Genomic DNA, 22,438 nt, shown 5'->3' with positions numbered 1-22,438 from the left:
ACATAGCTCGGCTCCACCCCCAGCCACACCGGCTGAGGCGCCGCGTTCGGCGGTCACATCTTCCGCGAAGGCTGCGCGCCGGGCTTTGCGACAGGGGCGGCTCTGAAGAACCCAGCCGAGAATGCGTTACTCAGTCGCGTGCGAGCATGAAGTGCGCCGGCTCGACTGTGAACACTCGGCTCCGTCATAGCCCACACCGGCCGGCTGCGATGAGCCGCGATGGCTCATCTCCGCCGCGGAAGTGGATCGGACGGGATGCGGTTTGGCCGTGATGGTATATCATCTGAATATGGGTCGAAACAATAGTGTAATATTGCCCCGGTAACTTCACTCGGTTGTGTGGAGTTGTCCTTTTCGAAAAGAGCTTCCATGTCAGAAGGGGCGTTGGAAAAATCCCAATACCTCTGTTGTTCGGCTTCCATAGTAGCAGGCATTGTGACGATGACGTCAAGGACTAATCACGCGACTAATATGGCGACCACTTGGATGTCAAGGGACAATCAATTGCACAAATTTGTGCATGGATGACGCGCTCTCCGTTCACTTTTTTTTCATATAGACATTGAAGTGAATGCTGTTACATGTATTTTTCATTACAATATCTATTTTAGAATATTTATAGGGATGTCACCCGCACTTTAAATACTGTACCCCAATTAGAACAAATGGCCTGAAACCAAATGGAAATGACTTTGGTTTCACAGAAGTAGAATATTCCTTTCCCCAAACTGCCAAGTAAACAAAGACTTGGAATGGTGTTATGCTGTGTTCTGTCTGCACATGCTCAGTCACGATGTGAATGCACAGTAATATATATAATCGTTGACACATTTGAAAATATAGCTCCTTCCAAACACAGAATAGAATGTAGTGCTCTGATATTGAGAAAGTTTTTTTCCATTTAAACTTTCAAAGAATTAAACATTACAGTATGCTTAGAAAGTAGCAAAACTAAAAGGACTATTAAATCATTTTAAAAAAATTCACAAAAAAATCTGCGAATCTGGAGAGACCAAAACGTCAAAGTAAATGCCTTCGTCTCTTCAATGCTTCCAGGAGGAGCCCATTTATAGGAAGCTGTTGCTTAAATAAAGTGTAAAAACAATTGCGACTGATTTCCAATTTATATAAAATATGTGATGTTTACACAGACCTGCACATCCCACCTCTGTGCAACGGCTCTTCTGGTTAAATGTAGTTGCAGGTAGAAATGCCAGATCAGAATAAGGTATGTGACATGTAAATAACTGACCTGAGACATTCAATTTGAAAGAAAAAAAGTAATGTAAATGTAAACCTGGGTATGGTGCCTGTGGGCACCCAGTTGCCCAGAAGGACCATAAGTCAACCTCGAGTTTGTTCTAAAAATCAACTTTCGATATATCATAACAATGACTTAAATCCATCCATCCATATTCTGAGCCGCTTAACCTCACGAGGGTCACGGGAACGCTGGAGACAATCCGAGCTGTCGTCGGGCTGGAGGCAGGGTACAACCTGACCTGGTTGTCAGCCAAACGGAGGGCACGTGACGACAGACAACAGTCGTACCCACAAACATAACTAGGAATAGTTTAGAGTGTCCAATTTATGTGTGTTTTTGGGATGTGGAAGGAAACCCAGAACCGCTCAGTTCCTTAGTGATGGTGTCTATACAGTATGTGCCCTGTGACTGATTGGCAACCAATTCAGGGTGTAGTCTGCTGATTGCCTGAAGTTAGCTTGAGTAAGCTCTGGCACTTTTGTGATCCCTGTGAGAATAAGTCGCTCAGAAAATGGATGGGTGAATTTGGCAACTGGCAGAATAATAAGAATTTTAATGGGTATTTTTTTTTTATTACTTTTGGCGAAGTGAGAAGTTTACATCCTCTAAGAGTAGTGTGTCTTTAAACAATTTAGGAAATCCCAGATTACATAATTTGGTTTAATGACATACCTGAAGATGTATTTGAACTTTGACCCCCTGAAACACACTATTTCATAGTGCAACATCATGCAGAAATCAAAAGAAATCGAAGAAGAGAACTGTGGACATGAAAACGTCAGGTTCATACTTGGGTGCAATACTCAGATCCGTCAAAATGCCACATTCATTTGTTCAAACAATTATGTGAAAGTATAAACACCATGGGAATATCCAGCTATCATTCAAGAAGGAAAAGGTTCTGTGTCCCAGAGATAAACGTACTTTGTTTTATGTGAATATAAACCAAAGAACAAAACGAAAAGACGTTGTGAGAATGCTGGCTGAAGCTTGTCTGAGTGAGTCATTGTCAACCGTGAAACAAGTACTGTACCAAGATGGGCTCAAAGGGCAGTCTGCCAGGAAGAAGCCATCTGTTACGACACATAATTTTATCAAATTGGACTGGACCAAAGAGCAGAATTAGGCAGAGGGAGTAGATAGTGTGGTTGGAACATGCAGTGAAGTGGGAGACACCGGAGGACCACTTAAGGTGGAAGAGAACTCAAGGGGGTAAGTGCAGGAGCAGGCCATTGGAGAATAACTTACACGCGAGAGTCGACCTTCGTACCACAAGCAAGTGTGTATATTCTGGCGTTAAATCCCTGGGTCAGGCAGGTTTAAATACAGGTAATGATGATTGCTGATTGGGAATAGGTGCACATACGAGGGGATGGTAATTGCTGTGGAGAGAGAGAGGAACTGCGGGGCATAGATCAAGACAGTACCCCCAGTGTCCCTCCCATCAACAGACTCCTCCTGGCGTCCTGCAAGATTTCTCAGGATGGGCTGCATGAAAGTCCCTATTGAGCAAATTGTCTAAAATAAGCTTGAGTGAGATCTAGGAATATTCTTCCAGGCTATACCACTCCCAATCCACCAAGAATTGAAAACTCCAACCCCAGTGCCACACATCAAGTATGTGTGATGCCATGAAGGCAGGATGGTTGTCGATGGTATGGTGGAGGGTTATTCTGGCTGGAGGGCTAAGAGTACTTGTGGAGACCAACTTAAGCAGAGAAAAATGAAATGTCGAATGGGTCTGGCAAGACAGAGGAAATTTTAACTGTACTGATGTGGTATTGATGGATTAGTGAAATTAAAGGGACCAGTGAAGCATGGAAAGTGCTTATGGGATTCAGTTTGAAGAGAGGGTTCACATGAAGACAGACAAACCCTTTGAACCACTTAATATTCTGGTGTGGGAGAACAATGAAGATCTGTCAGTCACTTGTTTTTCCTCTGCTGAACAAATAAAAGCCGCCCTGATATTCTTCTACATAGATTGGACACTTCAAAACTGCTCCCTCACCGCGGGAACCACCATCGCATGCTCCTTTTCTTAAACAAAGGCAGTTGGCAATCGAAGCATGCCATGAAGAGAGCCATACGGTACCTGTGGTGGAGCAAGTGAGGTTGTTGTGGTCGTCCTTTGCACCCGTCCAATCATGGGAGAAAAGTGCTCCAGGAGGTGGGATTGCATGCAGCAACGCAGCAAAATGTGGACTCCAGGTTTTGATTGGGCATGGTAGCTGGAAGACAAAATGGCTCCTCGGCCTACTGTGTTTCTGAACTCCTTCCAAACCTGTGAGGAGAACTGAGGACCTGGGGTCAGAGACAATGTGATATTGGGATATTGTAAAGTCCTAATACAGAAGTAGGAGGTGAGCAGTCTCAAGAGCAGAGGGCAACTTGGGAAGGGGTACATAATGGACATACTAGGAGAAACGATCAATGATGGTAAGGATGATAGTGTTACCTTCAGAGGGGGGTAAGCCTATAATGAAGTCCAGGGACCAAGGGCATCTCTAAATGGGTAAGGGGCATAGCAGACCAGTTGGGAGTTTGGTGCAAAGCTTTACCTTGGGCAGAAATTGAGTAGTTTAGGATGAACTCCCATGTGTCTTAAGCCAAACTGGGCCACCAGATGTGTTGTTGAATGAATTGAATAATTTTGAGTGATTCTGGGATGACAGGTTTGTTTGGAGTTATGGGCCAACTGGAGGACTTCTGAGCGGACACAATTGGGCACAAAGAGATGGTTGGGTGTTCAAGTCTTGGGATAGGGTTGGGTTCCCTGAGCCTTCTTCACATAATGTTCCATCTTCCACATGGCAAGAAAGCAGGTGGAAGACCACATGTTGATTTAGAATTGAATCACGTTGTGATTCAGTCTGAGCCTCTTCTTCCGCCTTGATTCTCATTTCAGCAAACCGGATGCCCTCTCTCGTATTGATTCACACCCCTACATATCAGGGTAACAGGACCTCATCCTTCCCTCCTCCTGCTCTGTTGTACACTTATCTTTTAGCTACTCAGATAATCTTTTAAAAAATCTTTTCAAAGCGGAATTATCCTTACTACATTCACTCATAAGTATACTAAAGTCGATTGAATATGAAGCCACAGAACTCAAACACTGCACGAGGGCTAGAAGGCACTGAGTGGCTTGTCTATCCTTGATGGGTTGGTTGAAGACATTCTTAAGCCAGTTTGAAAATGAATGGAATGATGCAATTCCTGGGGAGGAATTTTGCCAAAATCCAGTAGTCCATTTGGCTGCTCTTCTGCACAGGTTAATAATGAAAGTGAGTTTGGATTTGTCCGTGGGATAACTCAGCAGGTGCAAATCGAATATTAGTGAATATGTTCATAAAAATTGACATGAATACAGGTCCCCTGAGTAAGGTTTAGAAGAGGGACGTCAGGCTCTTTGTATGGGAGAAGGGTTGGTCAGAGGCTGTGGAGTGAGGAGGAACACTCACAGGAGGTTCGCTGAGGTGTGTGTTGCTGGAGTGCATTTGGGAGAACAGGAGAAATACTTGTTTTGTGAAGGTATTTAATGACTCAATTATTTCGCAGAGCGCTTTGTCCTGTCTGCCTATGTAAGTACCCTGGTGTGTGAGTGTTTCCCTCAAATGTTTCCCGTGTCACTGGGTCCATGTTTCCCAGAGTATTCTGTTATAATATGTAATCGTATCCTATGGTACTGGACCCAAAACCAGACTGAGGTGGAGGGAGTAGATGAGAAATGTTATGGTTTATTTTGAAGTGGCTGAGAGTTCCTACATTCAAGGCTTACTAGTGGTCCATTGGAACAAGGGAATGTGAAGAGGTGGATGACCTTGACACTGTGGTTGAAGTGGACAGCGAAGCAGGAGATGTGGGTGGACCACTGGAAGTGGAAGAGAACACAAGTGGGTAAGTACAGGTGTGGGTCATGGTAATTTACACAGGAGTCGACAATGCATACAACAAAAAAAGTGTGAATATTTTTGCTTGAATCCCTGACTCAGGCAGGTTTAAATACAGGGAGTGATGAGTGCTGATTGGAAACAGGTGCACAGTCAAGAGGATGATAATAGCTGGGGGGCGGGGAGAGAGAGAGAGAGAGAGAGAGAGAGAGAGAGAGAGAGAGAGAGAGAGAGAGAGAGAGAGAGAGAGGAGGGGGAGGATAGGAAGGGTGGAAAGAGCCATTCAATCTCCAAAAGAGAACTTGTAGATCAATGATCATGACACCATTACTTCAAAAGGAACACCAAAAGGGCAGATTATAATTAGCAAATGCACACAAGAACAATGGACTTCATTTGTGGAGACATGTCGTGTTATTTGATGAAACTCAAATGCAATTGTTTGGCCATAATGAGCTTTGTTACATTTGGAGAAAAAGGAAGAAAGATTTTTGAGAACACCCTCCCAACTTTGAAATGTGGTGGCAGCATTACGTTGTTGGGTGGTTGTTCTAGACTAGGGACTTCAGCAGAACATTGTGTGAAAATACTGTAACAACATCTCTAGACTTCAGTCAAGCTTGAGAGAAAATGGGTGTTCAAAATGACACGAAGCATAATGCCAAACTGCTAGCAAAGTTACTTAAGGACATCAAAATCAATATTTTGGAGTGTATATCACAAAGCCCTGAGCTCACCCTGTTAAATTGGTTTTAGATACACCTGTCATGGCTTGTGCGAGCAAAATGGCCTACAATTTCGGCTCAGTTAAACCAGTTAGTTCAGAGAGAACAGACCAAAATTACTGTCATCTATTGTGAAAAGCTTGTGGAATGGTAGCCAAGCGATTGACCCAAATCACAACAGTTTAAGGCAATAGTTCCAAATATTGATGAAATTTATGCCAATGTAAGATTGAAGAAATTACTGAAAAATTGCCCACAAAATTAATAATTTTTCTGGCATTTAGCAAATAGAGATCCTTTTGTTAATCATAATTGACCTAAAAGAGAAAGTCTTTAGTCTGATTTAATGTCAGTGAGAAAAAAACGGTCTTATAATATAGTATATGTAATTATCTGGCTTCACTGTAAACTATTCACATTCCCACTGACAGACAAATTAAAGTCTTAAATCAATCTATAAGGTATGTTTTTGGAAGAATAACTGGAGTAATCTCGAGCAAGCACAGGAAGAATATACAAATCCCAGCTAGGAAAGCCAGAGCTCAGATTTGAACAAACAACCTCAGAGCTCAGGTGAATGTGCTCACCAGTCATCCACCTTGCTGCCTATTAAAAACATAATTCAAGGTAGTTTGAGCAAATTTTGTTATTGTAGCTATCATACTGGTTGTCTTTCGAATTAATCCACCCAAAAAGAAGCATAAGAAGTTTTAAATGATTTGGTGACCCTTGGTGTACGCTGAACTATGGCAAAATGTCACCCGTATCCTGGACAGTATTTACCACTCAACACTGGACATTTAGCAAAGGTTGCGACTACAGACAATGCAAGGTAAATCATCCCCTCTAAAGGAACTATGTTATACCCCCCTCTCACAATAAATAAACAAAGAAAGAAAGAAAGAAAGAAAGAAAAAAATCTGAACAGAGTAGTATGACTAAGTTTTGTGATGAGGAGCAGCACAGTGACTTGACAAACGTCCAGTGTCCTCTAGAAAACACAGTTGAGGGTGTTAAGTCTGCAACAAGTGTTATAAATAACCTTGTTCTTCAGAAAAAGTGATTACAGTGGTGCTCTTTAAATCCTCACCTGGGGGGCTGGGGGGTGGGGGGGAATCTTCATCAGGAGAATAAAATGCCCTTGCACTTCCAGTGATGTGTGGCAACACTTCTAAAATGATAGATTGAGATTCTAGCATTGTGTAGTTCTGACTGTGAGCAACAAAAAACTCTTGCCTTCATCCACCACAATCGATTGACACTGCTTTTATGTCATGAACGAAAGCAGCACATGCTCCCATTCTTGTTTATAGGTGATTTATTTATTCACTTCCTGTTTTACCCTCCTCATTTCTTATACATTCATAATCATGTTTGAATCTCCTTTATATTCTCAGCATTGGGCAGCATTTTACTGTATCCGTTCTACTCGAGGTGGAGGCTGGTGCATTAAATTTACTCCCTGGTGGTCTTTTAAGCCCTGATTGCAATGTTAGTAGTGTAGGAGGGCAAGGATAGAAGCGGTTGCAATTAAAAATATACATATTGGGGAGAAAAACATTCAAATAATTCAGGCTGTTGTTTCTCTCTTTAAATACTGTTTGGGATTCCGCCTCCTGCAGCTCAACACAGACAGAATGACATAACCATCCCTTGGAGACATGTTACCTACAAAATGTGCAACAAGCTTTTATCGCCCTCTTGCTGTCAGATTGTAGACTGTAGTTTCAAATAACGGATCCTCTGCTGGTCATTTTATTGGATGCACCCCAAAAGCTTGCCTTGAAAATTATTATACAACCACATGATTTGAAGTATTCTCTTTTGTTGCTTTGAGACACCCACTTACCTTTGACCGAGACCTATCGTTTATCCTGAGCCCTGATTTGTTTTGTCCTGGGCTTCAGGCACCTTTAGATTCTTTCATAATAATCAATCATGTAAATTAGTTATTGATGCAGAAACACTTATTGAGATCGTTTGATTTTAGTGTTTTCTCATTATTTATTACCATTTGTGACAGGAAGGGAATCCGGCGTAAAAAAAAAAAATGTGCCAAAAAAATATTTGCGTTCATCTGAGATGACACGCTGTGGCGACCCCAAAAGGGACAAGCTGAAAGAAACTACTACTACTGTGAGCATTCGGTAACTTGTTCAAATTTAGTTTTCTCAATGCCCCCCAAATAATTGACTGACAGGGTCAACAGTGATTTCTGCTTTTGCACAAAAAGATATCCCGCTGGCATGTTAATTTATTGTTGAGATGTCTAATGATATGACCCATATTTATTTGTATACTTCCACACTGCTGTACACGCACAAAATACCAGTGATTGCCTTGGCAACTGGCACTTTGATGGGCTGCTTCCAGGCAAGCACAGATCTTCACACATGTAAAATAATGATCTTACAGGGATCACTGCAGTTTTTACATCACATAAAAGGAAAAATTATATGACCTGCCATAGTGTGACACAAGAGCCATAAAGAAACTACTGCTTACACATGGGTGATTTTTTTTGTGTCTGAAGGGGGAACTTAATGATGATCATTAGATTTTTAGGTCATCTGACAATTACAGAGAAAAAGATCAATCTGAAGTAAACAAAAGCTCTGATCCTGTGATGCTTTCAGAATATTTTACTGTATAATGCCCTGTGCCAATGACCTGCGGGCTTCCAGATGTCATTACAAGCATACTTTGCTAGTGTGTCTTTTATGGCCATTGTTAATTTTATGACCATCGTGAAATGGAAGTGTATGCTGCCAGCAATCCTGCTGATTGAGATTTGCATTAGGCATCTTCCGAGAGGCCTACAAGAGACTCGAAAGATATATATCTTGTGACCATGAACTGAAGGCATGGATCGCTAAACTCGTATTTCCACTATTTTTTTCAGGGCCACTAAATTAGTTTTGTGTCCTGTTTCACAAATTTTCCTTGATATATCATTAATGAGGTTATTGATCAGCACCAGTGGCCTGTAAAAAACACTAGTAGTCACAGCTGTTATTAAATTGAACAATCTTAGAATGCAATACTAAATAAAATGAAAGTTAAATCCTCATGATGTAAAGAACTGCATTTTGATACATTAAGACAGTAAGATGGCCAGATGACGAAAAAATATGTGTACCAATTTTAGGTCAAAACTAAACATACAAATGAGCTCTGCACATTTAAAGTGAATAATGTGTGTAATTCATTGGAATCAAACATAGAGAACGGGAAAGTCTATAAATTAAAGAAAACAAAAATGAATATATGTATATGTGCTTATGATTCAATAGATAAAGCCACTGAAATACCAAAATAATGATTACACTAAACACTAACTGAAGGTGACTGAGATAGCAGTGTAAAACGAATTCCCTATCACAGGCCAGTGTACTAGAGTAGTGATTGAAACTTTTGTGAAAGGGAAGCTTACGACATGTTAAATTTATTAAATTTAAATGTGGGATCCACCAGCTGACCCTGAGATGAGCGCTTGAGGCCACTGAGAGTCACTTTAGAAAGGAGACGGGCAACATTTTATCCCTTCCTCATGATTTAACGATTAAACTCACAGATCTGTCGCCAGTGGCCCTTTTTCCTGAAATGACTTTGGTTGCCATGTGCCCTTAGCACTCGAAAAGACTGTGCATTAACCCACCCTCCTGGCACTTGATCAATAATGCTTTGAGAGACATACCCGCACACACAGTCAGGAAAACAGGAAGTGATGCCTTCCCCCATGAAAACTATTAACACAACGTCAAGATTGATCAGTCAACCCTGGCTCACCTTCTCTTCATCTCTGTCCCATCATCCTGTTTTGCAAAGGTGTGTGTGTGAGTAGATGCATGATAATACGCAGACAATCGCTTCAAGTTTCACACAGAGGCAAGAGGGGCAAATAAATAAACTGCTAGATCAAACAGGGAGCAAGTGGATGAAATCGTCCCTGCAAATGAAGAGTCAACCTTTTGCAAGTGAAGTATAGGTTGCGGGGAGATGGAACAAATCCAAAGGCAGGTTCACTGAAAATCGCTCAGCATCTGTCGCTTCCCTGGCAGTGTCATTAATAATGGGAGGTGAACTCCCTCCTTGCGCTGTGGGAAATGTAGTCATCCGCAGCCCAGTGGCTTGGCCAGTTAACTGCTGCTAATTGGTATGGACGGTGGGAGACTCTCAGTGTGTAAATTGGAAAATGGTGGGATGCAGGAAAACACACGCAAAGTCGAGGACAAACAAGCAGAGATCAATAAATGTTGAGCAAAGGCATTCAATGACGAACATACCACTCAAATGTCCGTTTATAGGCATGCATAATTCCAAATATACTTCAGGAATATGCTTGGACCCACTTTCAGCCATGTGTGGACTGTCGGCTCGTTGACAGGTACAAGACATTCTCTCTGTATTCATGCTTTCCAACAAAATGGACAACTACTTCCCAGCTGTTGAGAGAAATGTCTCCTCAAAGACGAGTCTATTAACCACGCTTGACAAGCTAATAGTGGCTATTGGAGACGGATGTCCCATTGGCAGGCTTTATGACAGCCTGTGAGCAATGGAGGTGCCCCCCCCCCCAAACCCACTACCGCCCCCACCATGCAACTATGGAGCTCCAGAACCAAAAGGCTGCTGCTAGACAGACTGAAAAACAATCTCCTTGTACAAACCCAATTCCAAGGAATGCTTCAAAAACACCCGTTTGGGACATTCAATGGAGGAACAGGTTATTTGGAAAGAGGGGATGTCATGATTGGGTCTAAAATGAGCATCCCTAAAAGGCTTAGTTATTCAAAAGCAAGGGTTACTACTTGTTTACTACTTGTTCACCACACAGTGAAGAACTACGTGAACAAATAGTCCATCTGTGTAAGAACTTTTCTCAACATACATTTACAAGGATTTTAGGGATTTCATTGTCTACACTCCATAATATTATTGAAAGATTCTGAGAATCTGGGGAAATCTCTGCAGTAAGATCGAAACCCACCATTGAATGCCCGTCACCTTCAATCCCTCAGGTGGCCCAGCATTAGAAAATGGCATCATTTTATAAAGAATATTGCCATCTTGGGTCATTAACACTTTTGAAAACTATTAACAGTAAACACAGCTTGTTACTTATCATATGCAGGATAAAACTCTGCAATGCAGAGCAAAAGCTGTATACAAAATTACAACGCGCAGAAAGGCTGTCTTATCTGGGCCCAAGCTCACCTGAAATGCACAGATGGCAAGTAGGACAAATGGGCTGTGGTCTCACAAATCCACATTTCAAATTGTTTTGGAAAATCATTTACGTCATGTCCATCCATCCATCCATCCATCCATCCATCCATCCATCCTTTTTTCATAGCTGCTTATCCTCACAAAGCTCACAAGAGTGCTGAAGCCTAACCCAACTATCTCTTTCTGTGCAAAGAGGAAAACGACCATGAGATTTGTTGTTAGTGCAAAGTTCAACAGCTACCGTCAGTGGCGTATGGGGGTGTGATGTCTTGTTCTTTGTTCTTGTTGCTTTGTTGTTCTTTGTTCTTTGTTTTGAATGCCCAACTGCCAAAGAAAAATTGCTTGTGTGTTTTAACTCAGTTGGCCAGTAAAGCTGATTCTGATTCTGGTAAGTTTCCATGGCACAGGTAAATTGCACATATGTGAAAGCACCTTCTGATAAAAGTTACAGAGATTTTGCAGCAACATCCAAGCACATTGTCCATGCTTATTTTATGAAAACAATACCACATCACATACTGCACGTTTTAAACCTGCATGGTTTCGTAGTAAAGAAGTGGGAGTACTAGACTACCGTGCCAGCAGTCTGGACCCTGTCTCTCTGAAAATGTGTGGTGTATTATGAAATGCAAGATACAACAACAGAGATTGTCGAGCGACTGAAGTTGTTCATCAACCAAGACTTGAAAGATTTCTACCTTCAAAGCTTCAACAATTAACGTCCTCAGTTCGCAAAAGCTATTGAGTTTTGTTAAAAGGAAAGGTGATGTAACAGAATCAAAAACATACCATTTTGTCAGCTTTTTTGGAACGTGCTGCAGGCATCAAATTCAAAATTAATAAATATTTGCCAAAAAAAAACTGGTTCATCATTTTTCTATTATATATATTTGTAGTGCATTCATTTAAATATAGATTGAAAAGGACTTGTGAATCATTGTATTGTACTTTTAATTTATGTTTTAATGTCCTAATGTCATTAGTATTTTGCAATAAAAAGCCACTAGCTTAAATTAAAGAACACAAATTGCTAGATGTGGTACATTGTGGTTCCGTGTTTACTGTGTCTCTTCCTTGAATACTGTGGACTTTGGAGACTATTCAAACAGTATTAAGTGGCAGAGTATGTTTTGCTTTTACCAAGAGGTACTGCATTATCTGATTGGCTGCTATGCTTGCCAGGAGAGAATCACTTGTGCCCTAATGACCAAAGTAAACAAGCCCTGTTACTCCTGATGTATTAAAATAATTAATTTGTATTTAGCCTGCAATAGAGAAGCAAGTGAATAAAGTGAACTTTTGACGGAGACTGAATGAATGAACAGCATTTCAAGAGGTACTTTTGCTTGAAGGAGATATAGGGATTGCTGTACTTGGCACAAGCTCAAAGGAGCACATTTCAGATTTACAGTGGTAGGAACGGTCTGGGCTTTTGTTTCCAATTTGATCAAGTGTCACTAAAAAGCCAAACAGACATAGTGGGTTAATCTTTTGATGCTCACTGAATTAAGCTCTTGCAACTTTTGAAGAATATATTTTGCTGTAAAGATGTGTACTTGCACACTCATTACATCTGTTAGCTTGCGTGTTTTCCTCATCGTGTATGCACATTTCCCCCCCAAATCACCTTCATTAAAAATGTGTCTCATTACGTTAATGAGACGACTTAATTATCACTTAAACGACCTTGTCCCTGGTGCTAAACAAGGCTGGCTATCTGCAACACAATGGGCCTCTTGCGTAGGATCATGATGGGGGGCCAGCAGGCATGCTCGTCGGCAGGTGTTGCAAGCTGTAAGAAAAAAAAGAAGACATTTAATTTGAAGTCTTGTGTACAAACATGCAAAGGGAATGAAGTTCAAAGCTGCTTGTGTGAGTGGGATGTCTGGGGTGGGGGAGTGGTGGTGTCATTGACTTTGTGTCTGAAGTTAAATCTGAATAGCAGACGCAAGACAAACTTTCTCTTGTGGACACATTTTGTGGTTTTTCACTTCACAAGGTTTCCCAAAAACTCCAGTCTCAAACAATTCAGGGCACAGTGACACTTGCCAATTCATTCAGGGCTGTGGGAGCCTCGACAAGTATGGGGATCTATTTTCGGAGATGTCACAACTGCGGCGGAGTGCAAAAAATTTTAGATCTTTATTTCCGTGTAAGCGTAAGTCCCCGGGGAATTGGTGACCTCAGGATGGGGGAGCACTGTAGCGCGTGCGATCGGAGGCCCCAGCCATGTGCCACCATTGTCCCGGAAATTTCCATGCCGACCCGGAGCTGGTCACGACTGACACTGCACCGGGGGTTGTGCACACACGAAGAGTGGGCCTCCTCTGAGGAGGACGCCTGTCTCCTGCACTAACTGCATGGGACCCCAAACAATTTCACGCCCTATTGAACTCTCTGCAAAATTCTTTTCAACTTTCCCTTAAAGTACTTGTCGACTATCTGTCTTTTGCCCGTATTTAGCCTTAGATGGAATTTTGTCACCACAAATTGTCGAGGAGGTTATGGCAAGACTGTTGATGCAAGAGGCCATGTTGAGCACCCAGGCTGAATCTGTGGCATAATCTAAGAAAATGCTGTTCCTTCCACTTATTAATTATAACCACCTCCTTGCACAATTGTAATACATAGAATGATTCACAATAAACCAACAAGTCAGGAAAGTAATAAACTTGTCATAATGCAGTGTTGTGATATTAAGTGAATGCAGCTTAGTATGAGGGTGGACCAGTGGGGAACAAAGTAAGGAGGGAGTAGGGCTGGAACTGGTCAACTTTAACTGTGCCCTGTGTTCTAAACCATCATGTGAGTGCTGTCTTATTTTGTCAAAAAAAAATATCGCAAGCATAACAAATTCTAATGCTCTACACATGTAGCGTTACCATTTTATTTAGATCTACCTGACAGTAACTAAATATCTCCTCTTATCCCTGCTTAGCTCTCATTCTGTTTGGGGAGTGACCCATCCCCTTGTTACCATACATTAATCCTCTAAACCAAACGCTGTCACCCTAATCCCCTCTCCTCCTCACTCACTGTTTGCTTTCTCTATAATCGTCTTGGAGACACCAAGCTCGTGCAGGTTAATATCCCCATTGCAGTTTTACTGGAGTGGATGAGTGGCTTCCTACTTCCCTGTGTATAAATGCATCATTGCCTATTCAGTGATGCTAAAAAGCTTGGCCAACAGCATGTTTTCATTGTGCACACGCTGTTATGGGTCTCACTAGTGTGTCTTCCACGTGTTTGACCATGGATGGGCATGGACTGGTGAGCACACAACCATCAGGGCACATTTAGGAGGATTCCCTGCCGCCATACAGGAAGGGATTAGGAGCTCAGACCAAAGCTGCAGTGGCTTGATCCCAGAATTAGCATTCAGCAAGCTAGGGGTGGGCAAATGTGTGTAACAACCCCAAGGGGAACAGTTCCTGGTCACAGTCTGTGGATGAAAGTAATTGCCAGTGGAGGGCAACCTGCAAAGATTGGAAAAGGCCCAAAGATTGGAGGAATGTGTGACATCCAGGGCAGTTGCTTTTGCTCGCTTGGCTTATACTTCAAATATATTGCGCATCGATCACATTTATCATTTAGCTCTGGCTAAAGATAATTGATGACACATGATTGATATACCAAAAGACAGATACTCAGCACACCACTACTGATGAACAGAAATTCAAGAAAAGTCAGTTAAGTTATTGCCTTCATCCCTGAAAAAAATGCATGTGTGTGATGGAAGATTGACCGGTTTGGGCAGGATTTTTTTTCCCCCGAGTGCTTTTTTTTTTTTAAACACTTTTGCCATCCATCCATGTTCAATGCCACAAATCCAGTTCAGGGTTCCAAAGTACGATTGAAAACAATCCCAATTGACTGTGGACAATGTCAGACTACAAACTGCCAGTAAATTGCAGGACTCACATGAACACAGGCAATCACTCACTTCCGCAGCAATGGTGTCAGAGTAGGAATAGATCCTGGTTACTGCATGTAGCACAGTTGTGAACGGTCCAATACCAGTGACCCATGAAAACTTGCATGCCATATGCAGGAGGTGGTATCCATGAACATGGTCAAATTACAATTTTGTTTGTTTTTTTTCTCCCACTTTCGTTCTTTTTTCCCCATTTGAAATCCTGCTTACATTTTAACCACAAAAGCTGTCATTTTAAAGCACTTTTATAGAGTTTCTGTTACATTCCATCACCACAAGGTGGTAGCCTAAACTAACAATTACACACACCGTCCATCCAAACAGATGAGTGACATTGAGTGGTTTTGTTATTTTCCAAATGTAGAGACAAAAGTACCAGTGAACCCAACCATGGATATCAAGATTGAGAAATATTGTAATTTTATTTTTAGTTTATAATTTGCTTTTCTATGGGAAAGAGTTAGAAAAGTAGTCAAGACGTTACACATTGGAATCCACCAATAATAGTGCGCACCAAATGACATTTTTTTTTGTGTTTGACCACCACTGAGGGTTTCTCTCCAGTTTTTGATTATTTGTAATGTAATTTAATGTGCACCAGAAAAAATAACAGCTGTACTGCAAAACTGTAGGGGGAAAAACAGCAGGGAATAAGTGGAGAACAAATACAACCAAGTGTGAAATAAAACCTGAATTAGAGCACAATGGGCTGTGTGACCATGCAACAGGAATGCTTGCACCTCAATGTCTCTCTTTTACTAGAGCACGACTGTTCACCAGCTGTCACCAGACTTTTTTTTTTTTTTTTAATTTGGACACTTTGGAAGGACACCTTTTACTGTTACATGGAAGTGACTCAGACCAACAGTCAATAAAGGGTGTCAACAAAAAGCAAAGGTGCCCTCCAAGTGCATTGTTTGAAACACAAAAGTAATGTTGGGCTTTAATTAGAAGTGAACAACAAACAGGATATTGCCTTCTTTTGTTGTGTTGAGGGGTGAGAGGTCTCATGAGATAAACTAGAGTGGTGTCAGATGAACACCTCTCCCAGGACACAGACAGGTGTTCATGGGATGGAAAATGACGAAGGACACATTATCAGCAATGTTCATATGACACTTATTGACTCCCATTGGGAAAAGATATGGTGCCGAGGGGAAGGGCGCTGTGCAATGAATAGATGGCTAATAAGATTTAGGCTCAAAAATGGATCAATGTGCTCCAGGCAACATGAGTGATGCATTTGCCAGATGAGTATCTGGGATCTGTGGACAAGGTAGTACAGTGTACTCGTTTACTCGCTCTTATCTGATGGTCAAATCTTAATCTTTTGGCATAGATCAGGGTACCTGTTACAGAGCCACTCCCACATGGCTTGAGCGATGGGACCTCAGTGTAGAAGAAGAAACAAAATAAGTTGAAAAAAAAGAAATAAAAACAAAACTTTCACGGATCTGTGTATCTGGTTTCAAAAAACAAAAATCAGGCCCCGCCTGTGTGGAGTTTGGATGCTCTTCCGGTGCCTGTGTGGGTTTTCTAAGGGCACCCAAGACTATAAAGATTATAAAGTGAACACAAGTGTGAATGCGAGTGAATGATTGCTCATTTATATGTGCCCCACAATTGGATAGTGACCAGTTCGGGTTGTACACCCCACCTCTCGCCCAGAGTAACCTGAAATAGATGCCAGCATGCCCGCGACCCTAGTCAACATAAACGGTATGTATCCATTATCTGAGACATTTATCTTCACAAGTTTCGCAGGAGTGCGAGAGCCCATCCCAGCTATCTTCGGGCAGGAGGTGGGGTACACCCTGAACTGGTTGCCAGCCAATCGCGGGGCACATATACACAAACATTTGCGCTCACAATCACAACTAAACACAATTTAGGGTCTTCAATTAACCTACCATTGTGTAAACATGTCCACTTGCCCACTTGCCCACTCCTTTTTGGAGTGGAACGAATGACTTTCGGTTTAAATCCCTGTTCTCTGCATTTAACCCATAAGTGAGGACCAAAGTGTGGCTGTGTTGTGCCCAGATTGTTTGAATCCCATTGTCAACACATTGGACAATAGAGCTGGCTGAAAATATACCCAGCATACATGTTTAGGTATCCCGGGAGCCTACACAGGTATGGGAGAGAGGATTCAAACACCACTCAAAAAGCCCTCAAAGCTAGGGGCTCAGGGAGGTACAAGGCAGAATCATAGCACCTTTCATTGAGCATTGTACAGTACTCTCCCACCATGCCTGAGTAATCGAGGTTTATTTCAAAAATTCTATTTTATTTTATCTTATTTTTATTTTATTTTGGCTTAGTTAAAAGCTAGTTTCCTGAACTAAGGTAGTGCCAGGAGATATGAATCTGCCAACAAACTGCCGGAAGAGGTTAAATGCTCTAAATGTACTTTTTACAGTAAGGGTACGGATGAGTCAACATTCTTCGTCAACAGAGCAGCAGCATTGGGTTCTAATGCACCACAACTGGTAACATAACAGATTTACTTTCCCCTCAAATCAATCAGGTCACTACCACCTGTTTCATGCCCCTCCTGCCATGTGAAGTGTCTCACTCCAATCACACACCTGCCATGCTTTCTGTCCTGCTGAGACATTTGCATCTGGCTGCCATGCATTTGACAAACCTCTCCCTAATTGTTTATTCAAGGTGAGGCTTACATTTATCATATAAGACGTGAGTAGCATTAGCATTTGAACACATGCAATGCCAATGGATTTTGTGCTGAATGCATTGAATAGCATGCATCCATTCATATTTGGTATCACTTTTCATCAGGGTTACATGGGATCTGCAGCCTATCCTAGCTGAGTGTGAGAGGCAGGGTCCACCCTTGACAGGCAAGGATCAATCAATCAATCAATCAATCAATCAATCAATCAATCAATCAATCAATCAATCAATCAATCAATCAATCAATCAACCAATCAATCAATCAATCAATCAATCAATCAATCCATTAATCAATCAATCAATCAATCAACCAATTAATCAATCAATCAATATTTAACCACAAAGTAAAACTCATTGAGAGCGATGTCTCTTTTTCAATATATAGAGTCCTCTTGTTACAACGTCCTCGACCTATGACATTTCGACTTCAGATGCCAGTGTCTCGTCCGCCATTTTTTCCCCAGCAGCATCGTGGTTCTGCTTAGTTAATGCATATTACTTATCTGTGTTTGTGCGCCAGGAGTATTTGCACCTTTTTCGCCCACCTTTTTGCACATTATTGCCCAAAAGAATAAAGCTGTTTTTTTTAAGCAATGCTGGTACTGCCAAAAGAAAAGCAATTACCATGGAACTGAAGCTTAACACAGGATTCATACTCAGTCTGACCAAAACATTTTAAGGGCTTTTTAGGGGCATTCTTAGGGGTTGACACGAAAAGTTTAGGGCTGACACGGAAAAAATTTACGGCCGACACGAAAAATTTAGGGCCATCGTGGGAAATCAAGAGTAAGGAAAAAAGACTCACCCAATAGTGCCATCAACTGTTCTTGGTTCATCAAATGTTCCAGTACCTCAGTACCTGTGACAGTGATCACCTGTCGCCCCTTGTGATAGTTCTCATTGATATGACCATTGTCAACGTCTTCACATAACAGTATACAGAAAAACAGATTCTAACTACAATTGCAACTATATACACAAATGTCTTCTACTGATGTCTGTTTAAAAAACCCTACTCTAGCTCCTTGAGCCTACCCAGTGCCTCCTCTATTTGTTGCTGCAGAGGTGCCAAAGTGGCTCTCTTGTCCTTTGCTCTGCCTCTGAGTGCATTGGCCTCGGTGATAAACCTCAGATTCCTCTTTTCTTCTGCCTCCTCACACAGCCTGTCAGCCTTCTCAATAAGCGTAGATATGTCAGTCTCTATTCTGGCTTTTTTGGCTTTGAGGCAGTAGAGATGAAAAGTGGGCAGCGATGCCAAATGTAGCCAGGTACGAAGTTTTCCTTTCCCCACAGTGGTAGTTTTTAGCAATGTCAATGTCTGGGAACATGACTGCAAACACTTTCGAATTATTTTCACAAGATTTGTAACTGTAATGGCTGCAGATCACTTTTAAAGTCCACACGATCTCTGCCTTTAACGAGTCCGTCTTCGTGTATTGAAGTACGTTCATAAAGCCTGACTTCTGGCTGGACAACTGTAGGTGCGCATTAGGGATCGCAACCGGTTAGAAATAACCGGTTATAACCGGTTTTCGTTTTTTTAAAAAACCAAAACCGTAATCGGACTTTCGAAATCCGTTAAAATTTCCAATAATTTCTTCCGGTTCCGGTACTCCACATTGCGCTATTTTTTCAACATCATTTCCACTTTTTTCAAGTTTCGCTGTTAGAGTAAAGTTGGACTACAAAAGAACATTCAGTTAAATCAAAGAAACATCAAACATGGGATCGAGGAAACGCTCCAAAGTATGGGAGTAAACTTGTTTTATTGGCAGACATCAAAACACTACTCGCATAACGGGGGGAACTCTGTGAACTCATCACTCCGGAAGAGCAACAACAAAAACAGTCCATGCGGAACCACGCACCCCAACTCGAGGTCCCGCGGGTGAATTATGTAAACACTATGGTACCGTTTTTTTGCTACAGCTGTTCGGTTAAAACCGGTTATGAAAGTAAGTGTTTTTTTGCGATCCCTAGTGCGCATGCACTGCTAGTACCACTGCCTGAAGTTGATGCTTCACTATCTTGATATTTTAGAAACAGATTCCTACCAACAGAAGATGAGAGAGTCTTCGCCAAATCAGCGTGTCTCCTGTTTTTCCGGTGCGACTCCAGCGCTTTGACGTCCATCTTTTCAAGCTGGTAACTCTGCTTGCACAGATGGCAGTAAAACATGTGCCGATCTTTTGGATCTCGACGAACCCAGCTCCCAAACTCCTTACTTTCAACCCAAGCTTCTTGAAAAATGCACTTCCCCGTGATACAAGTTGGATCGATGAAAGAACTACGCTACGTCGTAACGAAGACGAAGTGAAATGCCTCTTCACCGAAACAAACAATGGAATATCGACAAGATGGCGACTAGTTGTCAACACGGTGACTTCCGTTGACAATTTCCGGCTGATTTGGACGAAAGGCGGATCGCTATTTTTTTTTAAATAAAAGGTTAATTTATTTTTTAGGGAGAATTTTGGCGGGAGAGGTCCTCCCTTTGTTTTTTTTTTCAATTTAAGGCTTTTTTAGGGGCTTGACCGGTTTTCGTGGATTTTAAGGACTTTTAGGAGCCCCTAAATGCACCTTCGAAAATTTAGGGGTTTTTAGGGACTTTTAGAGCCGCGTGTGAACCCTGCAACATCATAAAAAGATCAAAGAAAGGAGTAACACTAACAAACAACGGTAAAGACCTGGGCTTCAGTCGGTTGACCGTGGCGATCATTATTAAGGACAAAGTCCGTACTTTAGCGCACGTGAAGGGTTTTCCCCTAATGAGGGATACAGTGATCATGAAGCAACTTTTTTCATGAAGAAAAAAAAATGCAGAGATGGAAATATTACTTACGTTATGGATTGCGCATCAGAATTAACGTAGGCTTAATATCAGGCTAATGTTCATTAAAGGAAGAGGCACAGTGTATTTTCCGATGCCTCCCAAAATTATTATTATTTTTTTAGTAGCTGTATACGCACCTACCTGTCATTTGGAACCCACGAAGCTCTGGTCCTTTGCACCCATTTTTTCACAACGAACTGGGTCTTTTTGAAAAGTCTGAAAAATGAATCCAACCTGCTGAGTGTTCAAACAATATCCAGCAATACAATGCGCCGGCCTTTTGGCTAACACAAGGGAACAAAGAGCTACCTTCCAGCAGGTAAAACTAGTAGAAACATACGAGACCACTTGAGTGGGCATCTGCTACTAACGTCACATCCTGCTTCTTCTCGAAAACAAATCCTTCGAGAGTAATTTAACGGCAGGAGTGACAAAAAGCCATATACGTCAAAATCATGCTGCCTGTTCAAAATTCGGATAGGTCCATTCTGGCTGCCTTTTTTTTCCATTAATAACATTCAAAAAATAATGCATTTCATGACAGTGGCACTTTAAGGTATTGTAGTTTTTTATACGAAGTACCCTTCCCTATCCATTTTCTGAGCCGCTTATCCTCATGAGGGTTGCGGATGTACTGAAGCCAAACCCAGGTGTCATCGTAAAGTTTGACTTTAACAGTGAAATCCGACTTAAGTGGAAATTCGGGTTATGGAATTCTAGGAATGGGTCTCATTCGGCGATCGAGGACTCCGTGTATCGAAAGGGACGCATTCACACCTATCAACAATTGAGTCTTCAATTGACCTAAGAAGAGGGGTTTTTTTTTGTCTTTTTCCCCAATGTCAGAAGAAGCTGTAGTACTTCTCTGTGCCCAAATGCCATGCAGTATTGCTATAATCATATTTTTCTTTCCCCTCGCTGTTTGCACGCAGACCTCAAAGTTTCTCATTACAAGCTGTAATTGATTGCCATGAAAGATCAACATGGGCGAAAACAAACCTCTAACAACCCCTAAAAAAAGAGCATGCCGTGGCTTGTGGTGCCAGTCAAAACTTCAAACCATAAATATTTTTTTCCTTCATCACACTTGGGATCAATGTGACAGACCCCTCTTTGATTACAAAAACACAAAATCTCAGTTTCCACGAGGTGCACATGGAATGTAAACAACGCAAGATATGTGTATCTTGGACTGTGTTACAACTTTTAGCAGGTTAGTTGCCAGAGTTTGGTGGAGAAGCATGCTATACAAGCCTGGACGTGAGTCAGTGAGGGAAATTAGCATGCTTCTTTCATCACAAAGTGCTGCCTCATCGCGTATTTGTCAAAAAAAAAAAAAGGCTGCAGTGTATTGACAAAGAATACTCTCTCTATATGAGTGGTGACACTTTGGAGTCTGTAAGTCTCCACAACAAAATGGTAAAGTAGATGACCTAATTTTTGACAAGCTCTCCCACTGAAAGTTGAACCCTGCAAAAAAATAAGTGCATTTTTGTACATTAAGGAATGCAATGGCTTAAAAGAGATGTTGTACTCTCAGAGCTAAAGGTTTGGTTCCCTTGACAGTGACATGATTTTCACAATGTGTTTTGAGGGATTTTCACATTTGTGTAGTACAGTGTGTTGTTTTAAGATTACTGTTGAGTGCACGCACTTTAACGTGCACAGGTGCCCCAAGCTGCAAGTGTAGTCTGGCATGTCTCTACATGTGAAATAATACATCAATATTACATCAACAACTGTGGTTTACAGGAGACTTTGAGCAAACCAAAGCAGCAATTACGTCAATTGGGCATTTATACCAACTGGAGCCAACAAGGTGGTGCAGCTGTAAAGTGTTGGCCTCACAGTTCTGAGAACCGG

The 22,438-nt window shown here is 41.7% G+C and overlaps 1 protein-coding gene across 5 annotated transcripts in view; it reads left to right on the top strand.

Moving 5' to 3' along the window:
- Positions 1-22,438, top strand: part of slitrk6 (SLIT and NTRK-like family, member 6) — a 63,440-nt gene that overhangs the window by 10,929 nt on the left and 30,073 nt on the right. The gene's annotated exons all lie outside the window — the stretch shown is intronic.

The sequence above is a fragment of the Syngnathoides biaculeatus genome, chromosome 2 (genome assembly GCF_019802595.1).
Source record: "Syngnathoides biaculeatus isolate LvHL_M chromosome 2, ASM1980259v1, whole genome shotgun sequence".
NCBI classification, from domain to species: domain Eukaryota; kingdom Metazoa; phylum Chordata; class Actinopteri; order Syngnathiformes; family Syngnathidae; genus Syngnathoides; species Syngnathoides biaculeatus.
This window is presented reverse-complemented; position numbering and strand designations above follow the sequence as displayed.